Source organism: Pan paniscus, chromosome 16, assembly GCF_029289425.2.
Source record: "Pan paniscus chromosome 16, NHGRI_mPanPan1-v2.0_pri, whole genome shotgun sequence".
NCBI classification, from domain to species: Eukaryota; Metazoa; Chordata; class Mammalia; order Primates; family Hominidae; genus Pan; species Pan paniscus.
This window is the reverse complement of record NC_073265.2, coordinates 87,520,416-87,541,486: the sequence shown is the minus strand read 5'-3', so window position 1 is coordinate 87,541,486 and position 21,071 is coordinate 87,520,416.

The following is a 21,071-nucleotide window of genomic DNA, read 5'->3' as shown; positions in this document are numbered from 1 at the left end:
CCTGCAGCAATTAGAACAGTACCTGGCAGACACAAGACACGTAATACATATTTTTGAATGAGGAACTTGGCTCCAGAAGCCATGAGAATAACTTTGTTCCAACACATTCAGGCTGCGGTCAGAAAGGGTGAGCTGGAAGCAGTGAGCTGGGAGATAATGAAACCAAAACACCATTATCAGGAAGCTTGAGAACAAGGCCACCTTTTAAGTATCTAGAAATTCCCATTAATTTCTTCCACACCTTGTTCCCCATCCCACCTGAAGACTGAAGCTGAGAGGCTTTTTTCCCAGTCATCTTGACCACAAGATCAGTTCTCTCTGTGAACATAAAGACAAAATCGCTGTGACACCAACAGACAGATTTTTTAACAAGTGGAATCCATATCTCATGTAAACAATGTGCTACTGCCTGCCATCGAGTTCTCTTCCCTCGTTTTCCTTTTTGAAGACTTAACCCCTTTCCCAAAGGGACATGTGCTCAGGTTTCTTGACTCCACAGCAATCCCTTCTGTTGTGTAAGGCAAACTGATCACCTTTCACAACGAGACAAGAAGTGATTTAAATCAGATGGTGACCCAACGACAATGTCTGTGCTGTGTCCTATGGAGAAAACCAAAGCTGAAATCCAGTAACAGGTGATAGGAAGATGTGGAGATAGAAACTGACCTGAATTCTGAAAAACAACAAGAGAAAAGGAAGTCTGAGAACAAGCTGGTGTTCTTCCAAAACCTGTTCATTGTGTGAATTCCTAGAAGATAGCGTGACACCGAGAAACAGGCTGGAGTGACACACCCAAACAATTATGCTACCTGGATCTGCCAAGGCAGGAGGACAAACTCAGCAGCCTGGAGAATGGAGGACACAGTCCAGAGTTGGTGAGCCAAGTTTTCTTCTGTTTGTTTTGCTGTTGCTGTTTTTGTTCTTGTTGACCTATTGAGTTCTGTGATGAGACCAAACGTTTAATAATTGTCTTCTATTCTAAAACTTGTCTCTCAGCAACAATAGCAGCAATTATTTTTGACCACTCACTATCGGACAACACTGCTTTAGGCTGTGGAAATGCAGTAGTAGAAAAGCCAGGCATAATCCTTATCCCCATGGAGGCACTATCTCCATCCAAGGGCAGAGGACCTGCAAGCCCTGAGGTCTCCAGCTGAGGTTCCTCTCTGAAGGACAGTTGCACTTCAGGTCATGCTGCAGTATGAGAGAAGGCAGCGTGACATCTTAAGGTTCTAATGCTCACACCTGTCTCAGTGAAGCATTTTTACAGAGTAATCACCACCCCCCTCACACCCCCAACAATGTCATCAAGTCATAAATCTCCTTGGTTTGAAATATTGGATTAAAATATGATTAAACAATATGTCTCAATGGAAAGTTAAGATATGTGTGCATTCTCTATCCTCAAACAATCCTGGAATGCCCCCCCCACTTTATGATTTTTTATGGTTTGCCTATCAGAAATCTATGCTAAAACTCTTAAAGAGTTTAGTTCTTAGATTTATAAGAGTAAGAGCATGTAAGAAATTATTCTTTGACAGTTCTCATTGCTAGCAACAAAGTTTTTAGGTTCCAAAGAGGTATTTACTTAGAAACTAAATAGTGTGAACCATTAGTGCAGAAGATGGTGCGGTAGAACAAATGGGGATGAGGTATGAGGAGAGCCAAATGCTAATCCTGGTGTGTCACTGATGTGACTTGGACACTGCCACCCCTCTGGACCTCTGCTTCCTCTTAGGGAAGAAGTGCTCTGGGGGGGTTCTGTGAGGTTACTCCTAGAGTTCATGTTCTATGAGCCTGGAAAGAGCAAAAATGTCTCATATATACTACGTAATGTTGTCTAAGTGGTACATAGCAGATTTTTTTTTTTTCTGAGACAAGAGTCTTGCTCTGTTGCCCAGGCTGGAGTGCAGTGGTGCAATCTCAGCTCACTGCAACCTCTGCCTCCCGGGTTCAAGCAATTCTCCTGCCTCAGCTTCCCAAGTAGCTGGGATTACAGGTGTGCACCACCACACCCAGATAAGTTTTGTATTTTTAGGAGAGACGGGGTTTTGCCCTGTTGGCCGGGCTGCTTTTGAACTCCTGGCCTCTAGTGATCTGCCAGCCTTGGCCTTCCAAAGTGCTGGGATTATAGGTGTGAGCCACTGCACCCGGCCTAAGTGGCACATCTTTACCAGACAATCCATTAAATTTGAAAAATTCCATAATAAATAAGTGACATTTGTCAAAAGCATATAACGTGTCAAGCACTGGGTTATCAGCCTTTCCACACAAACTTTTTCCTTTAAATTTCATGGCAACCCAATGATAAAAGTGGCATTATAGTCCCTCTTTTTTTTTTCTTAAGTACATGTGGAAACTGAGGCTTAGAAAATTGTTATGACTCACTAAAAGTGACAAAGCTGGAAACTGACAGAAATAAGCCCAGGGGTTGGACTGCAGCTGCAGAGTCCCACATAAGGGAAGCTCTTTCAGGAGCCGTTTGCCTGATTCTCTGAATGGTGTCCTCCAGCCCCTGGAGGAAGGAACTGAGATCATATCTCTCTCCTTCGCCAGCTTTCACATACAGAAGCAGCTTCATGGACCCATCCACAGGAAGGGATTTCTTACAGGCAAGCCAAGAAGTTATCTTGCAGCTGACTTTCAGTTATGCATAACTACCACCCATCTGGGACCTGATGATAGGGCAAAGGAGCTCGGACGTCACCCAGTAATGGCCCAGTGACTCATCTAATTGCCTGCTTGTCAATGCCATGGTACTACAACATTCTGGTGGCCTGACTTAGTTGACTATTCATATCTCAAAGGACATGCCTCTGAGATGCAACGTGAGGTATTTTGAAAGATTAGATATTGCTGAATTGAGTCACATGTGGGAAAGAGAGAAGAGGGCTCATTGGATTCCTCTCCGGTAGCAAATGATTTGGTGAGAGTGAAGCCCTGAGAAGAGATTGTCTGGGAGGATCGACCAAAAGCCTCAAAACAAAGGAATGACTTTCACAGATTGACTAAGGATACAATCATTAAAATCATTCATTCAGTCACCATTTTCTGAGCTCACTGTTAGGCAGGCAAAGATACATAAGAGAAGTTGCTTACTTTTAGGATCAAGTTGGAGACAGCAGTTATCAGAACACTCAGTAGTTCTGGGAAATTCTGCAAGTTATGTCACATGGAGTACCTCTTTCTTTGAGCTTAAATCACCCTATCTCCCACTCTGGTTACATAACCACTCGAAACTGCAGTTTCGTCTTCTGTAAATTGGGAATAATCAGTTCTAACTCATTTTTAAGGGAGATTCTTAATGTGAAAGTAATTTCCAGATGATTTAAGGTGAAGGGATATAAATACATTGGGAGTATTTTGGAAATCCATGAAGAGATTTACTTCCTTCTTTCATATTCTGAGATCTTACTTTGCAGTCTTACAGGCATGCACATGCTTTTTTTTTTTTTTTAATTATCCCCTGCTTTTGTTCTTAAAATGAGATGTACTCCATTTTTATAGATTTCTCAAGGTTGCAAAGCTCCAGAATTCCTAAGTCAGCTGTGACTATTGGATAATATCAAACCAAAGCATTGAGGGTTCCTTTAAAAACCAAAAAGGCTGTTTCAGGGCTAAGACAATGAGGATTTCTGATATCTTTATAGGTGCAAGAAGCAGGCAAGGGAGCCTTGGAATTATTGACAAGAGCCTTTGTAAACACCTTCCAACCAGTTTTCCTCACAGTTGCCACAAAAGGAACAGGCTTGTGAGAGGGCCACAAAGGAGCTTAGGGTTCCTGACAAGCTCTGAATGGCCTTCCCTGTATTACCAAGGGCTGACTTTGTTCCTGGTGGTGCCAACAGTAGGCATGAAGCCAGCCCTTCTGTTTATGAGCAGCTCAAGGTCAGGTGGGCTTGGGCTATCTGACTTTTCATTAGGTCAGTAAATATGTATATGAGGAAAGTGGCTGTGGGTCAACCGAACTGCTTGCTCCAGAGCTATTGACCTCTTGCCCAGCCTCCCAGCTTCCTGAATCCGTGAGGACATTCAGTGAATCAACGAGGACATCCACATCCTCATTGAGGTCTCCTTTGCCCTTCCCATTCCCTGCCTCAGTCACAAGACCCTCTCCCTATCTCTCACCCTGTCTTGCCTTGACGACCTGTCCAGGCCCATCATCCACCTGACCTATAAACTTCAAACACTTTCTGGGGTTTCCTGCTTCCAAATATTCCTCAAAATTGAGGATCCTGAGTTGAGTGTCTGGAGTGAGTTCTCCTTTCTGATTTCTGTAATGGTCGACATGCTCTAAGGCTCCAAGCATTTCTGGACTTGCCAGAGACTTCCTCCCTTGGCAGGTCTGAATCAGAAAATTCACGCACTGGCTGAGCACGGTGGCTCATGCCTTTAATCCCAGCAGTTTGGGAGGTCAAGGCGGGCGGATCACTTGAGGTCAGGGGTTTGAGACCAGCCTGGCCAACACGGTGAAACCCCATCTCTACTAAAATACAAAAATTAGCCGGGTGTGGTGGTGCACACCTGTCATTCTAGCTACTCGGGAGGCTGAGGCACAAGAATCGCTTGAACTGGTGAGGCAGAGCTTGCAGTGAGCCAAGACTGAACCAGTGCATGCTATCCTGGGTGACAGACTGAAATAAAAGAAGATTCCTGCAGTGTCCAGGAATCTCTACTTTTTTTTTTTTTTTTGAGATGAAGTCTCGCTCTTGTTCACCCAGGCTGGAGTGTGATGGCACGATTTCGGCTCACTGCAACCTCTGCCTCCTGGGTTCGAGTGATTCCCCTGCCTCAGCCTCCCAAGTAGCTGGGATTACAGGTGCCTGCCACCACGCCCGGCTAATTTTTGTATTTTTAGTAGAGATGTGGTTTCACCATGTTGGCCAGGCTGGTCTCGAACTCCTGACCTCAGGTGATCCGCCTGCCTTGGCCTCCCAAAGTGTTGGGATTACAGGTGTGAGCCACTGAGCCCAGCCAGAATCTCTACTTTTAACACATATCCTGGAGAATTCTTATGATCAAGTATGTTGGAGGAATAGCTAGAATGCCTACTAGGGTGATAACAGTTTTAAAAAGTGTTATGTTTTACTTCTTCACGTATATTTGCATGTTTTCCTAACAGACCCTCAACGTTGCTAGATGATTGGCTATATGGGTGATTTGACTGGGAGGTAGTGGCCCTAATGGAGTAATAAGAAACGCTGTGCATAGATGGTTGAGAAACAGCCCTGGGTGCTGACACATCCCAAACATGAAATAGGCCTTATGAAATGTATTTTGGTGTTCTTGAGATACGAAGATGAATTTTCAAGAGGACAATTTAGTCTCATTTTAACTTGGAAGATAGAAGAGATGGTCAAGAGTCTTATCCGTTGTTTATATAAAAAGACTGTAGAAAATGCATCAAAGCATTCGTGAGATTAGGCACCTCTACATGCTTCTTGAGGTTAGACACCTCTACATGTTTGGTGTGGTATCTAGCACAGAGTAAGCTCTAAATACAACAAATAGAATGAATAAATGAATGAATGAACGTTGTATTCATTGATGGTGACTGAGACATGTTCTTTTCTCCTCCCTGTCTGTCTAGTTCTTCTCACCTGAAGAACGTTGGGAAGACCTTAATTGGAATCACAAGAATTGGGTGTAAACTTTGGCTCCACATTCACTATCTGTGGGACATTCATTATCTGTGGGCTTCATCTGTAAATGGGTGGGCTGTCTTTGGGTAGGTCACCCAGTTGAAACAATGGACTCCAAGGGTTTTATTACCTCCTAAGTGTTGAATAGGATTATTGTGTGTTTCCTTGACTTAATTAGTCCAATTTTCTACCTCAGGTAGCACAACCATCACTTCTCAATTTCGTATTCTATTTCTTTTAGGAAGAGTCAATGCTCAAGATCTGTGAGAAACTGAAGCATGTTTGCCTGTTTTTCTCAATATATGCACGTTCTGTATATCTCAGTTCTAAAGAACTAAAGGTAAACTCTAATACGAGCAGTAGGAAATGGCCAGAAAGGAGGAATGTGCACAGTGACCTTGGGCAAATGTCTGAATTCTAAGGCCTTGTTTTCCTCCTCCACAACACGAGTAAATCAGTTTCAATAATCTGTTAGGTCCCTTCTGTGTCAGCTTGGAAGTCCCTGCTGGAGGTAAAGGGTGACACTGTTCAATGCACTGAGAATAGCCAGGAAGAAGCTCAAATGTGTAAGAATAGAAAAGGAAGGTTATGGCCTTTTTACTTGATTCCACGATGCAAAGGTAAACAGTCATGAGAAAGAAAAGAGGTTTAAAAGAAAACAATAGTGACCTATCTGCTTTCCCTTTTGGTAAAGTAACTTTCGTAGGGCTGCTTACCATGCTGTATATATATTTTTATTCTTTCTGCCCGTTATTTACATACTCATTCAACATATATTTATTGAGAAGTTGCAGAGTTCTGCTGACTATCTCATCTTCCATCTTCTAAAGCAAAACAACAACAACAACAACACACAGTTGTACTAGTGTTTTGGCTTACCTCCTTACAAGGTCATACTGCTAAAACCCTCACTCTGGCATGACTAATCTGACACATAGTTTGCCTTTGTTCTCCAGAGGTCTAATGAACAGCTCCCTGTACACCACCAGGTACAGTCTACACTCTTTGAGCTGGCCTTGAGCCCCTTGCCATCTGAGCTGCCTCCCTTGTTCCTATTTTAGCTTCCTGCATGCCCAGGCAGCAAGTGACTTGGCTCCACAAACAGCCTGTTGCTATGATCTGCTTGTTCCTCTCATTCAAACCCTTGAGGCCTCGGGAGGTAGTGTAGCATGATGTTAAGAGCAAAGCTGTGAAGTCAGTGAAAGATGGGTTTTACCTGAAATCCCAACATTAACTGGTTTTGAAAACTTTGCCAAGTTTCCTAAGCCCTCTGATGTATGAAAAGACGATGATAACCACTTTGCTGAATTGTCTTAAGGCTAAAAGGAGATAAATTATGTAACTTGTTTGCTTTGAAAATGGATTGATATTTGCTCATGAAATCTCCTTCAGGCGCACGTCATGAACCCTATTCGTGCAGTCCAACTTCTACTCAACTTTCAAAGTTGGGGTTTCATGCCATTTTTATCATGAAATGTCCAAAAGCATGTGCTCCCTCAGTTGGACTCTCTGTTATGGCCCATATTACATTTTATCATGTATTTTAGATATCTGTGTTGTTATTATATGGAAAGTAAACATCTTATTTATCTTTATTTTGTCGCAAAGCCTGGCACAGTTGATTGCCTATATGGTATGTAGTAGTAAAAAAATTCTTATGAAATGAATTAGTGAATTAATATACAATGTATTAATAAATGATTTTGCTAGTGGTAAATATTCCTATACATAAGGAGCTAAAGGGGGCATGCCAGCTGATCAATCTTTCTGAAATAAAACCTTTTGAAAGTCTTTCTCCAGTAAGATATTTGAGCTCATATAACTGACAAGAGTATTAGGATATAAAATATATAAAAATCATATGACTCAATAAGAAAAAAAGAACTAATTATAAAAAGGGGCAGAGGGCAGGAACAGGAGATTTCATAGAAAATAAAACCCAAATGGCCAATAAATATATGAAATGTTGTTCCACCTTACTAGTAATTATAGAAATGAAAACTAAAATAATAAGAGAACATTTCATAAATTGAACACTTTGGAAGTACTTAGTAGTGGTAAGGATGTAAGAAATGAGCATTCAAAAATTCAGGTTTCAAATTGATCATAGTAGATTCCTACAAGTAAATACAAAAATGCATGAGAATAATGAATCTGATCTACCTGTACCAACAGGAATAAATTCAGAAAACAACAGAAAATGATAAAGGTTACTTGCAGAAGTATAGAACAGTATGATGGTATTTCTATATGGCATCAACCCATACACACACATACACATACACACACATGACCATACCTGTATTAGTCTGCTTTCACCCTGCTGATAAAGACATACCCGAGACTGGGAAGAAAAATAGGTTTAATTGGACTTACAGTTCCACATGGCTGGGGAGGCCTCAGAATCATGGCAGGAGACAAAAGGCACTTCTTACATGGCAGCAGCAAGAGAAAAATGAAGAAGCAAAAGTGGAAAACCCTGATAAACTCATCAGGTCTCATGAGACTTATTCACTATCATGAGAGAAGCATGGGAAAGATTGGCCCCCATGATTCAGTTACCTCCCCTGGTCCCTCCTGCAACACATGGGAATTCTGGGAGATACAATTCAAATTGAGATTTGGGTGGGGACACAGCCAAACCATGTCATTCTGCCCCGGCCGCTCCAAATCTCATGTCCTCATGATTTCAAAACCAGTCATGCCTTCCCAACAGTCCCTCAAAGTCTTAACTCATTTCAGCATTAACCGGAAAGTCCACAATCCAAACTCTCCTCTGAGACAAGGCAAGTCCCTTCCACCTATGAGCTTGTAAAATCAAAAGCAAGCTAGTTACTTCCTAGATCCAAGGGGGGTACAGGTATTAGATAAATACAGCCATTCTAAATGGGAGAAATTGGCCAGAACAAAGGGGTTACAGGGCCCATGCAAGTCTGAAATCAAGTGGGGCAGTCAAATTCTACAGCTCCAAAGTGATATCCTTTGATTCAAGGTCTCACATCCAGGTCATGCTGATGAAAGAGGTGGGTTCCCAGGTCATGGCCAGCTCCACCCCTGTGGCTTTACAGGGTACAGCCTCTCTCCTGGCTGCTTTCATGGGCTGGCGTTGAGTGTCTGCAGCTTTTCCAGGTGCATGGTGCAAGCTGTCAGTGGATCTACCATTCTGGGGTCTAGTGGATGGTAGCCCTGTTCTCACAGGTAGTACCCCAGTAGGGACTCTGTTTGGGGGCTTTGACCCCACGTTTCCCTTCTGCAGTGGCCTAGCAGATGTTCTCCATGAGGACCCCACCCCTGCAGCAAACTTTTGCCTGGGCATCCAGACGTTTCCATACATCTTCTGAAATCTATGCAGAGGTTCCCCAACCTCAGTTTTTGACTTCTGTGCAACCACATGCCCAACACCACATGAAAACTGCCAAGGCTTGGGGCTTCTGCCCTCTGAAGCCATAGCCAGAGCTGTATGTTGGCCCCTTTCAGCCACAGCTGGAGGGGCTGGGACAGAGGGCATGAAGTCCCTAGGCTGCAAATGCTGCAGGGATCCTGGGCTCGGCCCAGAAAAGCATTTTTTCCTCCTGGGCCTCCAGGCCTGTGATGGGAGGGGCTGCCGTGAAGACCACTGACATGGCCTGGAGACATTTTCTCCATGGTCTTGGGGATTAATATTAGGCTCCTTTCTCCTTATTCAAATTTCTGTAGCTGGCTTGAATTTCTCCCCAGAAAATGGGTTTTTCTTTTCTATCGCATAGTCAGGCTGCAAATTTTCCAAACTAACATACTCTTCTTCCCTTATAAAACTAAATGCCTTTAACAGTATGCAAGTCACCTCTTGAATGCTTTGCTGCTTAGAAATTTCTTCCACCAGATATCCTAAATATCTTTCTCAAGTTCAAAGTTCCACAAATCTTTAGGTCAGGGAAAAAATGCTGCCAGTCTCTTTGTTAAAACATAACAAGAGTCACCTTTACTCCAGTTCCCAACAAGTTTCTCATCTCCATCTGAGTCCTCCTCAGCCTGGACCTTATTGTCCATATCACTATCAGCATTTTGCGCAAAGCCCTTCAACAAGTCTCTAGGAAGTTCCACGCTTTTCGTATCTTCTCCTGAGCCCTCCAAACTGTTCCCACCTCTGCCTATTACTCCGTTCCTAAGTCGCTTCCACGTTTTCAGGTATCTTTGCAGCAACGCCCCATTCTCCTGGTACCAATTTATTGTTTCAGTCTGTTTTTGTGCTGCTGATAAAGACATACCCGAGACTGGGAAGAAAAAGAGGTTTAATTGGACTTACAGTTCCACATTGCCGGGAAGGCCTCAAAATCATGACAGGAGATAAAAAGGCACTTCTTACATGGCAGTGGCAAGAGAAAAATGAGGAAGAAGCAAAAGCGGAAACCCCTGATAAACCCATCAGATCTCATGATACTTTTTCACTATCATGAGAATAACATGGGAAAAACTGGCCCCCATGATTCAATTATCTCCCCCTGGGTCCCTCCTACAACATGTGGGAATTCTGGGAGATACAATTCAAATTGAGATTTGGGTGGGGACACAGCAAACCATATCAGTACCCTATATTGTTTCTGGAGGGGGAGACATAGTAAGATTGTAAAAATGTAGACAAGAGGGAGTCACATAACATGGGTACCATGGTCTCCCCTGGGAAGGAATGTGAGAGGAAGGAATCAAGAGAGCTGCAACCAGATCTTTGGCTTTATCTAAAGGTTTTCTTTTTTCTTTTTTTTTTATTTTTGAGACGGAGTCTCACTCTCAGCCTGGAGTGCAGTGGTGTGATCTCGGCTCACTGCAACCTCTGCCTCCCAGATTCAAGTGATTCTCCTGCCTCAGCCTCCCGAGTAGCTGGGATTACAGGTGCCTGCCACCACACATGGCAAATTTTTGTATTTTTAGTAGAGGTGAGGTTTCACCATGTTGACCAGGCTGGTCTCAAACTTCTGACCTGAAGTGATCCACCTGCCTTGGCCTCCCAAAGTGCTGGAGTTACAGGTGTGAGCCACTGTGCCCAGCCAAGGTTTTACTTTTATATTTAGAAACATCTAAATTAGATTAAGCAAAATATGGATGATGAAAAACTACGTGGTAAATATGAATGTTTTTATTTCATTCTTATTTTTGAAATTAGTAATAACTTCATAGTTTTAACAATTAAAAGAAATGTAAATTTTCTATGACTCAAAAATGCAAAGAATTGACTTATGCCCAGATGTTTATTCCCAGAACTTTCTAGCAATCAGCTCAAGAAGAATGGGGTGTAGGGCCTTTGTTGACCTGTACAGAATCATATTTAAAGTGATGTAATTATGAAAATGCCATTTAAAAGGCTCAAATTTTGCCTTCAGAAATGCTTCTTTCAGTAGGGTGACCATTGTGCCATTTTTTCTTTTCCCCCATGCACAAATAGCATATCACCTGCTGTCAATGCCTTGACCTTCAATGATGGATACTGAAGCCTTTTATAGAAATACAGAAAAACAGCTTTCCCCAGCGTTTTCTCCCCTACCTTCTCTCCTGAACAGTACTGACGTGGCTGCTTGGTAGAAGTTTACCACTAGGGTCCTATGGAGTAGACATACAGGACCTTCCGAACTGCTGTGGGGGAAGAAGAGGTTAGTTTTGGGAATTGTTTAGTAGTGGGGAAGATCAGGGATGGACAGAGAAGGGATGTAGATGTTAAATCTCTCTGAGATGAAATTTAACTCATCTCATTGTTGAAGTGATGAATGATGTAACGTTTCCAGGTTTCCTCTAACATTTACCGAACACACATTATGGCTTCATGGTTTAGGGGATCTAGGCTTTGCAGATGTTACTCCATTATTTCTCTAAACAACCATCGAGGCTGTACTTTTTTTTTTTTTTTTTTTTTTCCGAGACAGAGTCTCGCTCTGTCACCCAGGCTGGAGTGCAGTGGTGCAATCTCAGCTCACTGCAACCTCCGCCTCCCGGGTTCAAGTAATTCTTCTGCCTCAGCTTCTTGAGTAGTTGGGCATGCACCACCACTCTTGGCTAATTTTTGTAGTTTTAGTAGAGACAGGGTTTCACCATATTGGGCAGACTGGTCTTGAACTCTTGACCTCAAGTGATTCATCTGCCTTAGCCTTTGAAAGTGCTGGGATTACAGGGGTGAGCCACCATGCCCAGCCAGAGATTGTATCGTTATTTCCATTTTTCAGACAAGGAAACCAAGGCTTAGAGAAGTTAAATGACATGCCTGAGGTTGCATAATATGGATGGACAAGAGTTACAGCCAAGTCTCTCATTCTGTTTGCTGTTGCCTCTTAAATTCTCCAATTTGATCTGCTTTTCTCTGTTAAATAACAAATCCCTATCTCTCTTTCCAGGAAATGTTCTTCAGTTGCCTGTAAACATTTATTTTGAGAATAACACTGCACTTTTTCCTGCAATGTCCCATTTGATAACATCAGTAGACTCCAATGAAGAGAGAACCCTTTTTAATCAGTTAAACCTTCATATGTAGAGTAGGCAATCAAGGCTAAGTCAGAGTCAGAGCTTTCTGACACTCACCATGTGCGTTTTATTGAAACACTAACAGGAGAGAATCATATGATTACCTTTAAATGAGAATATTAACAAGTTTATGTTTCTTCAAAATATGTAGTAGCTTATGATGGGGCGTTAAGTGGTTTCTAATATTTTCCTAAGATCTGAGATAAAATTCTTCTTTCTAACGTTGTCTTTCATTATCTGTTCATCTGTAGCTGAGTAACACAGAGAGGTTCTTCTCCAGGTCTTGCCTCTGAGTGACAGTCTTAAAGGCATCAGTTGTGGTAGTGGGGGCCAGCCATGTTCAGTCACTTAGGCCTTTCCTTCAGTGTGAAAATATCTGGCTGGACCCACAGGAAATGGTTTGAGAGAATAAAGCAAATGGCTTCTGTTTCTTACATCGTTTAAGGAGTCCATGCCCAGATGGCTAAGACAGAGAGGACTGAAGAGGAAGGGTGTCAAGGATGGTACAGCTCCCAGTTACAGATATGGTGGCTTCCACGGAGATCAGGCAGAGTTCTGAGCTTTTGGAAACTACCTGAAAATCTTCCACTAGCTCTCTTTACATGCCTTGGTGACAGCAAGTTCCTGACATTTTTTTTTTTTTTTTTTTTTAGATGGTGTCTTACTCTGTCACCCAGGCTGGAGTGCAGCGGTGTGATCTCGGCTCACTGCAACCTCTGCCTCCCAGGTTCAAGTGATTCTCATGTCTCAGCCTCCCAAGTAGCTGGGATTGCAGCCACCTGTCATCACGCCTAGCTAATTTCTATTGTATTTTTAGTAGAGACGGGGTTTCATCATGTTGGCCAGACTGGTCTCGAACTCATGACCTCAAGTGATCCACCTGCCTCAGTCTCTCAAAGTGCTGGAATTACAGGCGTGAGCCACCATGCCTGGCCCTGCTTGATCATTTCTGAAAAGCAGAAATCCAGGAACAGACCCGAGGGAGTTACAAGGTGTAGAATGTTGAAGGTATTTCTCAAAATGCTATTCCTCTTCTCAACACCAGTTCAGCATTCTCCTCCAGAGATCTGGTGTCTCACACTGCCTTTTGTGCTGTAAAAGCCAAATGAGAGGCATTTAAATTATTTCTGTTGCCTAGGAAAGAGAAATATTATCCACAGTAACAAAATCATCAAATTTTATTATGCACAAGTCAGTGCTATATATTTAGGAGTTTTGCTTTAGAGGATATAATTTAGAAAAATGGGACAGCTTTCCATTGGCTTGGAAGTTTCTATTATCAAAACATATTACCAGGAAAGTACAATACATTGTAAAATTATAAGGAACTGCAATTCAGTCCTATTTTGACTTTATTTATAAAAAACAAATTAATAGCAAATGAATAAAACTTTTAAACCATTATCCGGGTAATAATACTAAACAAAACAACTAATAAAACTGCCGCATTCAAACAGCTGTTTAAGGAAACCCAATGATATTTCATCCATTGTCAAACTTGGCATTTGAGCAGAATAAAGACCAAAGTAAATATTTATTGATTCATGTGAGAATGCTGAAAATTTCTCTTTTATAAGTAGAATAAGCAAATAAACCATGATTTATAAAAACCCTGGCTAACTAAAATCAGCTAATGGGTCTATTCAAAAAATTCTTATCATGTAAACTGTGAACTGACAATTATAATTGAAAATTACCAGTTTCTCTATGAATTTAATATACATATAGTTAACCACCTGCTTGACTGTTATACAGAGCCATTTAAACGTGCAAATGGATGTACAAATGTTTGAAGTCTTTTGAACCAAACACATTAATTGCCAGTCTGTGTTAATGGAAACACACAGAATGGATGCCTGCCTCTCTCTGTAATAAATATAAAAATTCCCTGGGCTTCCGAGTCTCCATACTAAGCACACATGGAGGCTTTTTATAGGAAAAGCTCATTTAGAGATTGAACCCCTCAACCCCAACCAAATAGGTAATAAGGAGACAGGAAACATTGTATTGGCCAGATTGACTACAAGCAGACTGCATTCCTCACACTATTCTGTCCAAGTGGGAGTCCACAGCCCAGATGGTTACAGAATTGGCAGTGAGAAGTGAGGCAAAGTTCAAAGCAAGCCCAGGGGCACATTTAGTGCCCAGTTTGCTCCCTGTTGATACCTGGGCAGGTGACCTTGTGCTTTTCCTTAATGGCCTGGGGACCCCATTATGACTTCCCCTGGACCTGTCCTCACCATGCAGTGATCCACAGCTAAGATGCTCTTCCTCCTTAGCAAGATATATCAGCCCCCTGTCCTCTGGCCCGCAGGCCCTGGGTGTTTCAAATAGAAACACAAGGATGGCCTGGGGTGCTCCTCTGCCCAGCCTCCCACTCAGCAGGGGCCACTCAGCAGGGGCCATCAGCTGTCCGAGCTAGGGGCCTCTCTGAGGGCAGGTGGTAGGTCCCTCCTGCAGTCACTTTTCCATGACTCTCTGGCCATTGGGGTGTAGATGGAGGGGGCCCCAGCTTGACTCTGAGCCAGGGCTCAGTGATGTATGTTGATGCCTGGAAAACAGCTGGGGGCCTGTGGGGTCTCAGAAGACCCATCCTAAGGTAAGAGGATGCCAGGGAAGCTAAGCTTGGCTCCGTTCCAGAGCTTTAGTGTTCAGAAGGGAGGTGAGACTCTGGATCACCTGATTTTTGTCAGCAGCCCAGTCCTAAGATTGTACATCTGAGTCTTACCCAGAGGAAAATCTGCAAACGTAAAGGTGAAAACAGCAGTTTCTCTAAAAACAAGGTAATAGGGTGGGGCACAAGAAGCTGTTTTTTTTGTGGGGAGCCTCTACAAAACAAAATATAAAATCGACCGGGTGCTGTGGCTCACTCCTGTAACCCCAGCGCTTTGGGAGGCTGAGGCCAGTGGATCACTCGAGGCCAGGAGTTCAAAACCAGCCTGGCCAACATGGTGTAACCCTGTCTCTATTAAAAAAAAAAAAAAAATCAGCCAGGCATGCTGGTGCATGCCTGTAATCCCAGCTACTCAGGGAGGCTGAGGCATGAGAATTGCTTGAACCCGGGAGGCAAAGGTTGCAGTGAGTCAAGATCACGCCATTGCACTTCAGCCTGGGTGACAGAGAGAGACTCTGTCTTAAAAAATAAAAAAATAAAAATAAAACAGAAAATATAAAATGAAAAAAAATCATTCTTCTTCACTTTCCCCAAATCAATCCTAGCCTGGGATTGTGAAGACTTCAGGGCATTAGAGGTGATGCTAAGGAGTAGCGGAGATTGACTTATTCCCGGAGACTTTTAGGAAATTCTTGGGAGTAGAAGATGGACTTGGCGAGAAGCTGAGATTTTTCAAGATCAAGTTGGGGTAAGAGTTAGCAACATGGGGATCTTGTTTTTAATGAACCCAATTCACCTCCACAGGCTGACGATGCCTGGGAACACCCAGACAAGGCGAAGCATGAGTTCAGTATTAACTGTCAGATGTGTTTCTTGCCTCTGCTGCTGTCTTTCACCTCTGCTTTGCCTGGTTCCATCAGTGCCACACCCAGCCCGGCCTTCAGCTTTACTCTGCACGGTTGTTTCTGAATGAGCTTTAGGTATTATCAAAAATATTATCCTTTAACCTCAAAGGATAAAGACTCTTCCCTAGTGAAGATATAAGAAGACGAAGCCACAGGTTCTGAGGGCCATTTCGAGAGTGCTCTGGGCATCCTGTGAGCACATTCGCGTCACCTTCCTTTGCAGTTACTCCTCATATGATGAGCATACCACCCGGTCCTGGGATTAGACAGGGAGAAGGGCCCGCTTTCACAGGCCCCAGGCCGCTGTTGACAGAGCCGCAGGAAGAAGAAAGAGACCCAGATCTCTTGGGAAATCAGATCCTCATTTATTTGTAGGCGAGAGAGATAGAGAGAGAGCAGAAAATCAAAGACAGCCTGAGAAACATGTCTGTAGCCTCTGACCATGGACACTTTTCCACAGAATACAAGTCCTGAAAAAAATGGTGTGCAAATCATCTGTGGTCTGGTGACCTCTAATCCAGAGCCAGGCCTTGGTCCCTGGCAGCCCCTGTGGGCAGGCCCAGGGAAGGCTGGGCCTCCGCACAGAATGGGGAAGGAGAGGGCACTAGAACTGGGGGAGATGGGAACTGAACCAGCTGTACTGCTGGTCTCTGTGGGGGATGCCATCCAAGTGCCAATGGCCAAAGGGGCCTGAGGTTTCTGGCCCCATCCCAGTGTCCTTGTTCATTTCTGGGAAGACACTCGGCATGGGGACTGTTTAGTGACAGCAGGAGGAATTTAGTGCTAGAAGGCAGCAGGTGAGGGAAGCTTCTTGGAGGACGACAGCTGGTGTCTGTGGATGTGGGGAGCTGGGCTGCCCCAGTAGAAAGAATGAGGGGAAGGTGATCAACCATACCCCTTTACCTGGAATTTAGGGGTACTGGGATGGGGGCTTTCAATGCTAAACCTGGGGAAACCCTGGGCAAACCAGGACAAGCTGGTCCTCTGGGGGAAGGCCAAGGAATAGCTGTGGAGGGCATCAGGGCCCTGGCTGGGCAAGAAGAGAGGTGCCAACTTCAGCATTGTTTAGGTCTTAAGGCATAAAGCTCCTTCACAAAAATCAGATGCAAAGAAAGCCCCAATCCTCCCTCCTTTAACACACACGCACACATACGGGCACACAAACCTACAAAAAAGACAATTTCCTCTTAGTGAGCTTATCTAATGTATACAGCCCTCATTTCTGCTGATAGCAGCCATTTCTGATTTATTTCTTGCTGTAAGAAATTTCTTATACCTTCCTTCCCCTGGGGTTCCTGGTGTTGGAATTGAAGCTTTGGGTCTCCACTAAGTGGGTTGATGTGGAAAGGGCTTCTTCCCAGTACAGGCCCAGTCTTCTGTGTGGGTCATCCGGCCCAGGGGAGGCAATGGGTGAGCAAGGCAAATGCTCAAGTGTCCAGGCTTAGACCAGACTTGGGGCAAGATGACACATTCCAGCTCTCTCCAGCAGCTGCCATGGAGTCTGTGAAGGTACTGTTTATCTTGGAGCCAGTCAGGCATTGCTAAAGTTCAAAGACCCAGTGTCCCTGGCTGGCCAAGGCTGGAGAAAGAAGGTTAACATGTGGGTTTCCTGGCTTCCACCAATGTATTTCTCCGCAGGAGACTTCCCTGTTGTGTTCAGTAGCAAGTCTGAGACCATTAGAAGTCTCCCTGTTCAATGTAGATACTGTTTTAAACATCTTCCCATTAGCAAAGGGAATTAGTTTTGTTTTGTTCTTAGGAGGATAATTCTGGTTGTCTTAAAAAGGCTTTACGTAAAATGAGATTAATTTTCTTAAAAACACTGCCTTTATCTGAAGTAATGCCGCCACTCTCTCAGAGGAACAGCTGTTGGTGTTTGCAGCCATACATGTTTGAGATAAGTTATCTTTTGACATCATGACCAAGCTTTTTTGTTATGTCAGATGAGATAAAAGTATTTGCTGCTACAGTTTCCCCTGATAAGCAGTATTCCACTTTTATGTAAGAGGGCCAGATGGTTGAATTAAGGATGAAATAACACATATAGAAATTTGCTTTTAAACCCACCTCTGTACACAGAGGTTCTCTTAAGAGGTTTACCAGGAATCTTTGGCTTTGTCCTCTCCTAATGATACAGGAGCTAGAAAGAAATTATTTAGGCAGTTAGTGAGGGTAAGAGAGTCTTTGTCAAGGTTTTGTTTTTAAGAAAAAGCAGCCCCCAAATAATGTCTTTTCTAACAAAGAGCAGTCTGAAAAATCAAGCTGCTGACATAGAAAAGCAAGCTAGGAGCTTGCATGGGTGAATGCTGGCAGCTGTGCCAATGGGAAAAGGCTACCTGGGGGCCAGGCATGTTCAACATGGAGGCTCCATCTTCCCTTTTCTTTGTCAACCACATGTACAGTAAAGAAGCAGGTAACATGGTGCTGGCCAGGTAGAGAATCCAGCTGCATAATAGAAGATTATGGTGGGCCGGCCATCTTCTTGCACTATGCAAATGACACACCTGGTCTGACCAATCTCTCATACCCTATGTAAATCAGACACCGCCTCCTCAAGCTCCTGTATAAAATCCCGTGCATTTCACCACGGAACCGGAAGACCTGCCCGGGAGCTCCTCTGTCTCTACAACAGAGGAGCGTTTCTTTTTCTTTCACCTATTAAATCTCTGCTCTTAACCTCACTCCTTGTGTATCTGTGTCCTTGATTTCCTTGGCGTGAGGCAACAAACCTCAGGTATTATCTCAGATGAACGATGCCACTTCACTAAGGAAGATAAAGGAAACTAGAGACTAAGCTCAATATCACACTCCTCCCATGTGTATGCATACTTACATATACTTCTTTGTTTTAATTTACGCAGGAGAAAGAAGTGAGGAAAGTGTTTAGGTTCCTAAACTGTTTTTCCATAACCTGAGCTTTGTCGGAAGTATTAGAACAGATCTGTAGCAAAACTCAGAAACAGTGAACCCTCAGTGCAGTTTCTCAAATGTGCTCACATGTGAGCCTAGATCCATCTTATACCTTGCTATTCCAGTTTAATAGTAGGGTATCGAATCTGGCTTCCTGTGCTGCAGTGATTTAGAAGGTGTATGAAATAGGGAATTGTTTTGTTGGACTCTTCCTTATTCCTTATCTGTTTACCACCCACCAATACAGCAACTACTAAAAATAAAGCCAGAGCTCTGTGTTCTAGTAGTGAGATGACTCAGTGTTGATAATGTGCCCTCTCTTGATTCCCAGGTGTATAAACAATGACATTTTTGATGAGTTTTCTTGCCCAAGGGGTGAAATCTCCAGCCAATAAACAGAGCATCTGTGAGTGCATGTCAGCGTGCACATGCGTGCATGCCTTGTGTTTAAGTGTGTGCATTTGTGTGCTGTGTTTTGGGTGCAGCACACCAACATGGCACATATATACATATGTAACAAACCTGCACGTTGTGCACAGGTACCCTAGAATTTAAAGTATAATTTAAAAAAAAGAAAGAATCTAGTTAACTGTAGACAATAAATCTTTAGATGTTACTGAATCAACTCAATCAACCAGTTCCAGCAAGTCCAAATATTTGCAGTGGTAGCAAATATGAATAAGCGGTCACATATAGAACACGTGCCGTGTGGACAATCAGATGGATTCTGTCATCTAAAATTTAAAAAGCAAAATAAAAAAATACCACAGAAACCTTCATGTTATGGGAAAGTGACTGCATATTTGTAAAGAACACAGTCAGTACTAGATGTGTGAGCTGTAAGTAATGTAATCATCATTATTTTGGTCTGGAACATTTTATGTCCTTTAGTCATTAAAATAAGGACCTATGAGGCTGGGGCAGCATGGAGAAATGACTATTATACCATGCAGTGACTTTTCCTAACAAAGAAAAAACATAAACTTAGGGCATCTATTTCCCCCCCATTTTCTCATTTAATTACAATTCCCTGATACCTTTCTACTAGACTCGTACTGTTTGGGGGCAAACTAATAAGAAGCTTGGGGCAAAAGACTTCTCTTCCAATAAATTCCTGTGGAAGTAGGAACCTATTATCTGTTTGTTCGTTTTGTAACGGAGCTTACATTCTTACCTGAAAGAGACACAGCTCTGGAGGTAAAGGGTGTGGCGGAGAGGAATAAATAACTGTGTGCACATGCGTGTGTGTGAACGTATGTGGCAGGTGTTTGCAAACACGAGGGAGGCACCTATGCTTCCCTTGTTTCCAGTGGGAGAAGCTGCCTAAAGCGTGTCTCTTCCTGTTCAGGAAGACATCTTGGTTCTCTGAAAATTTGTCAGGGATGGTGAAATCTCCATCAATGAACACAGAAAGCTCCACCAAAGAGACAGTTCATGGCGAATTCAGTTATAGTGACATTCTAGAAGTTGACACTGGTCAACCCTTTCTATCCATCTCCACCCCATCTCGGTGTCTTTCTTTTGCTGCTGCTTCTCATCACCAACAAACTCATGTCTGGTTTTTGGGAAATATTAGTGTGTAATGGCTTCTATAAAATAAGAGCTCTCCTTTCTAGAAAAATTTAATAGTCTTAGAAAATAAGCCCATGTTTTATAGTATTGTTTCATTAGGAATAAACACATATATTGTAGTTAAAAATTTTCTCAGCTTCCAAGTGGTCTTTCCATTTCATCAGATATTAAGAAGTGGGAGTATGAACGAAGGAATTAAAGAAGAAACAGAAAAGAAGAGAAAAAAATCACAAAATTTAATACTCAAACACACCAGGCAACTGTAGTCTCTTTCCTGGATAATTTATGTTAAAATTTATCAGACTCAGAAGCCGATATGATAAATAGCCCAATATAGTTTCTCCTTGTTGTCTAATTTCATCACAGGTCTATCTGGCTCATTTATAATGCAATCTCTTTCTATTTAAAGGCAAAATACTTGAAGTATTTGACAAGCTAAACATTAGCCCTAAAAATTTGTATCAATCTGCATTTACATATTTTCTACATAAAAAGTTCTCAAACTCAAAATCAAAATATTTACAAAGGTATCATGTGCTTATCGATGTCACACATTTTCTTTGCAAGGTGCATAATGAAAATTTCAGAAGTAGTCGATTCTGTTTCTTTTAAAATGTCTCCATTAAAATACAAATAAACAAACTATTGATGCATGGCGCAATTTGCATGGATCTTAAGAGATGTTCTGCTGAGTAAAAAACTGCCAGTCTCAAAAGGTACATACTGAATGATTCCATTTTTCTAGCATTCTCAAAATGACAAAATTACTGAGATGAAAAACGGGTGGGAAGGCTGGGGTGAGGGAAGGACATGGAGAGAGGGAGGGGGTGACTATAAAGGGACAACCTAAGGGAGTTTCTTTGCGTTGATGGAGCAGTTCTGTGTCTTGGTGGTGGTGACGATACGCCTTTCTACAGGAGGTAAAATGTCATGGAGCTATAC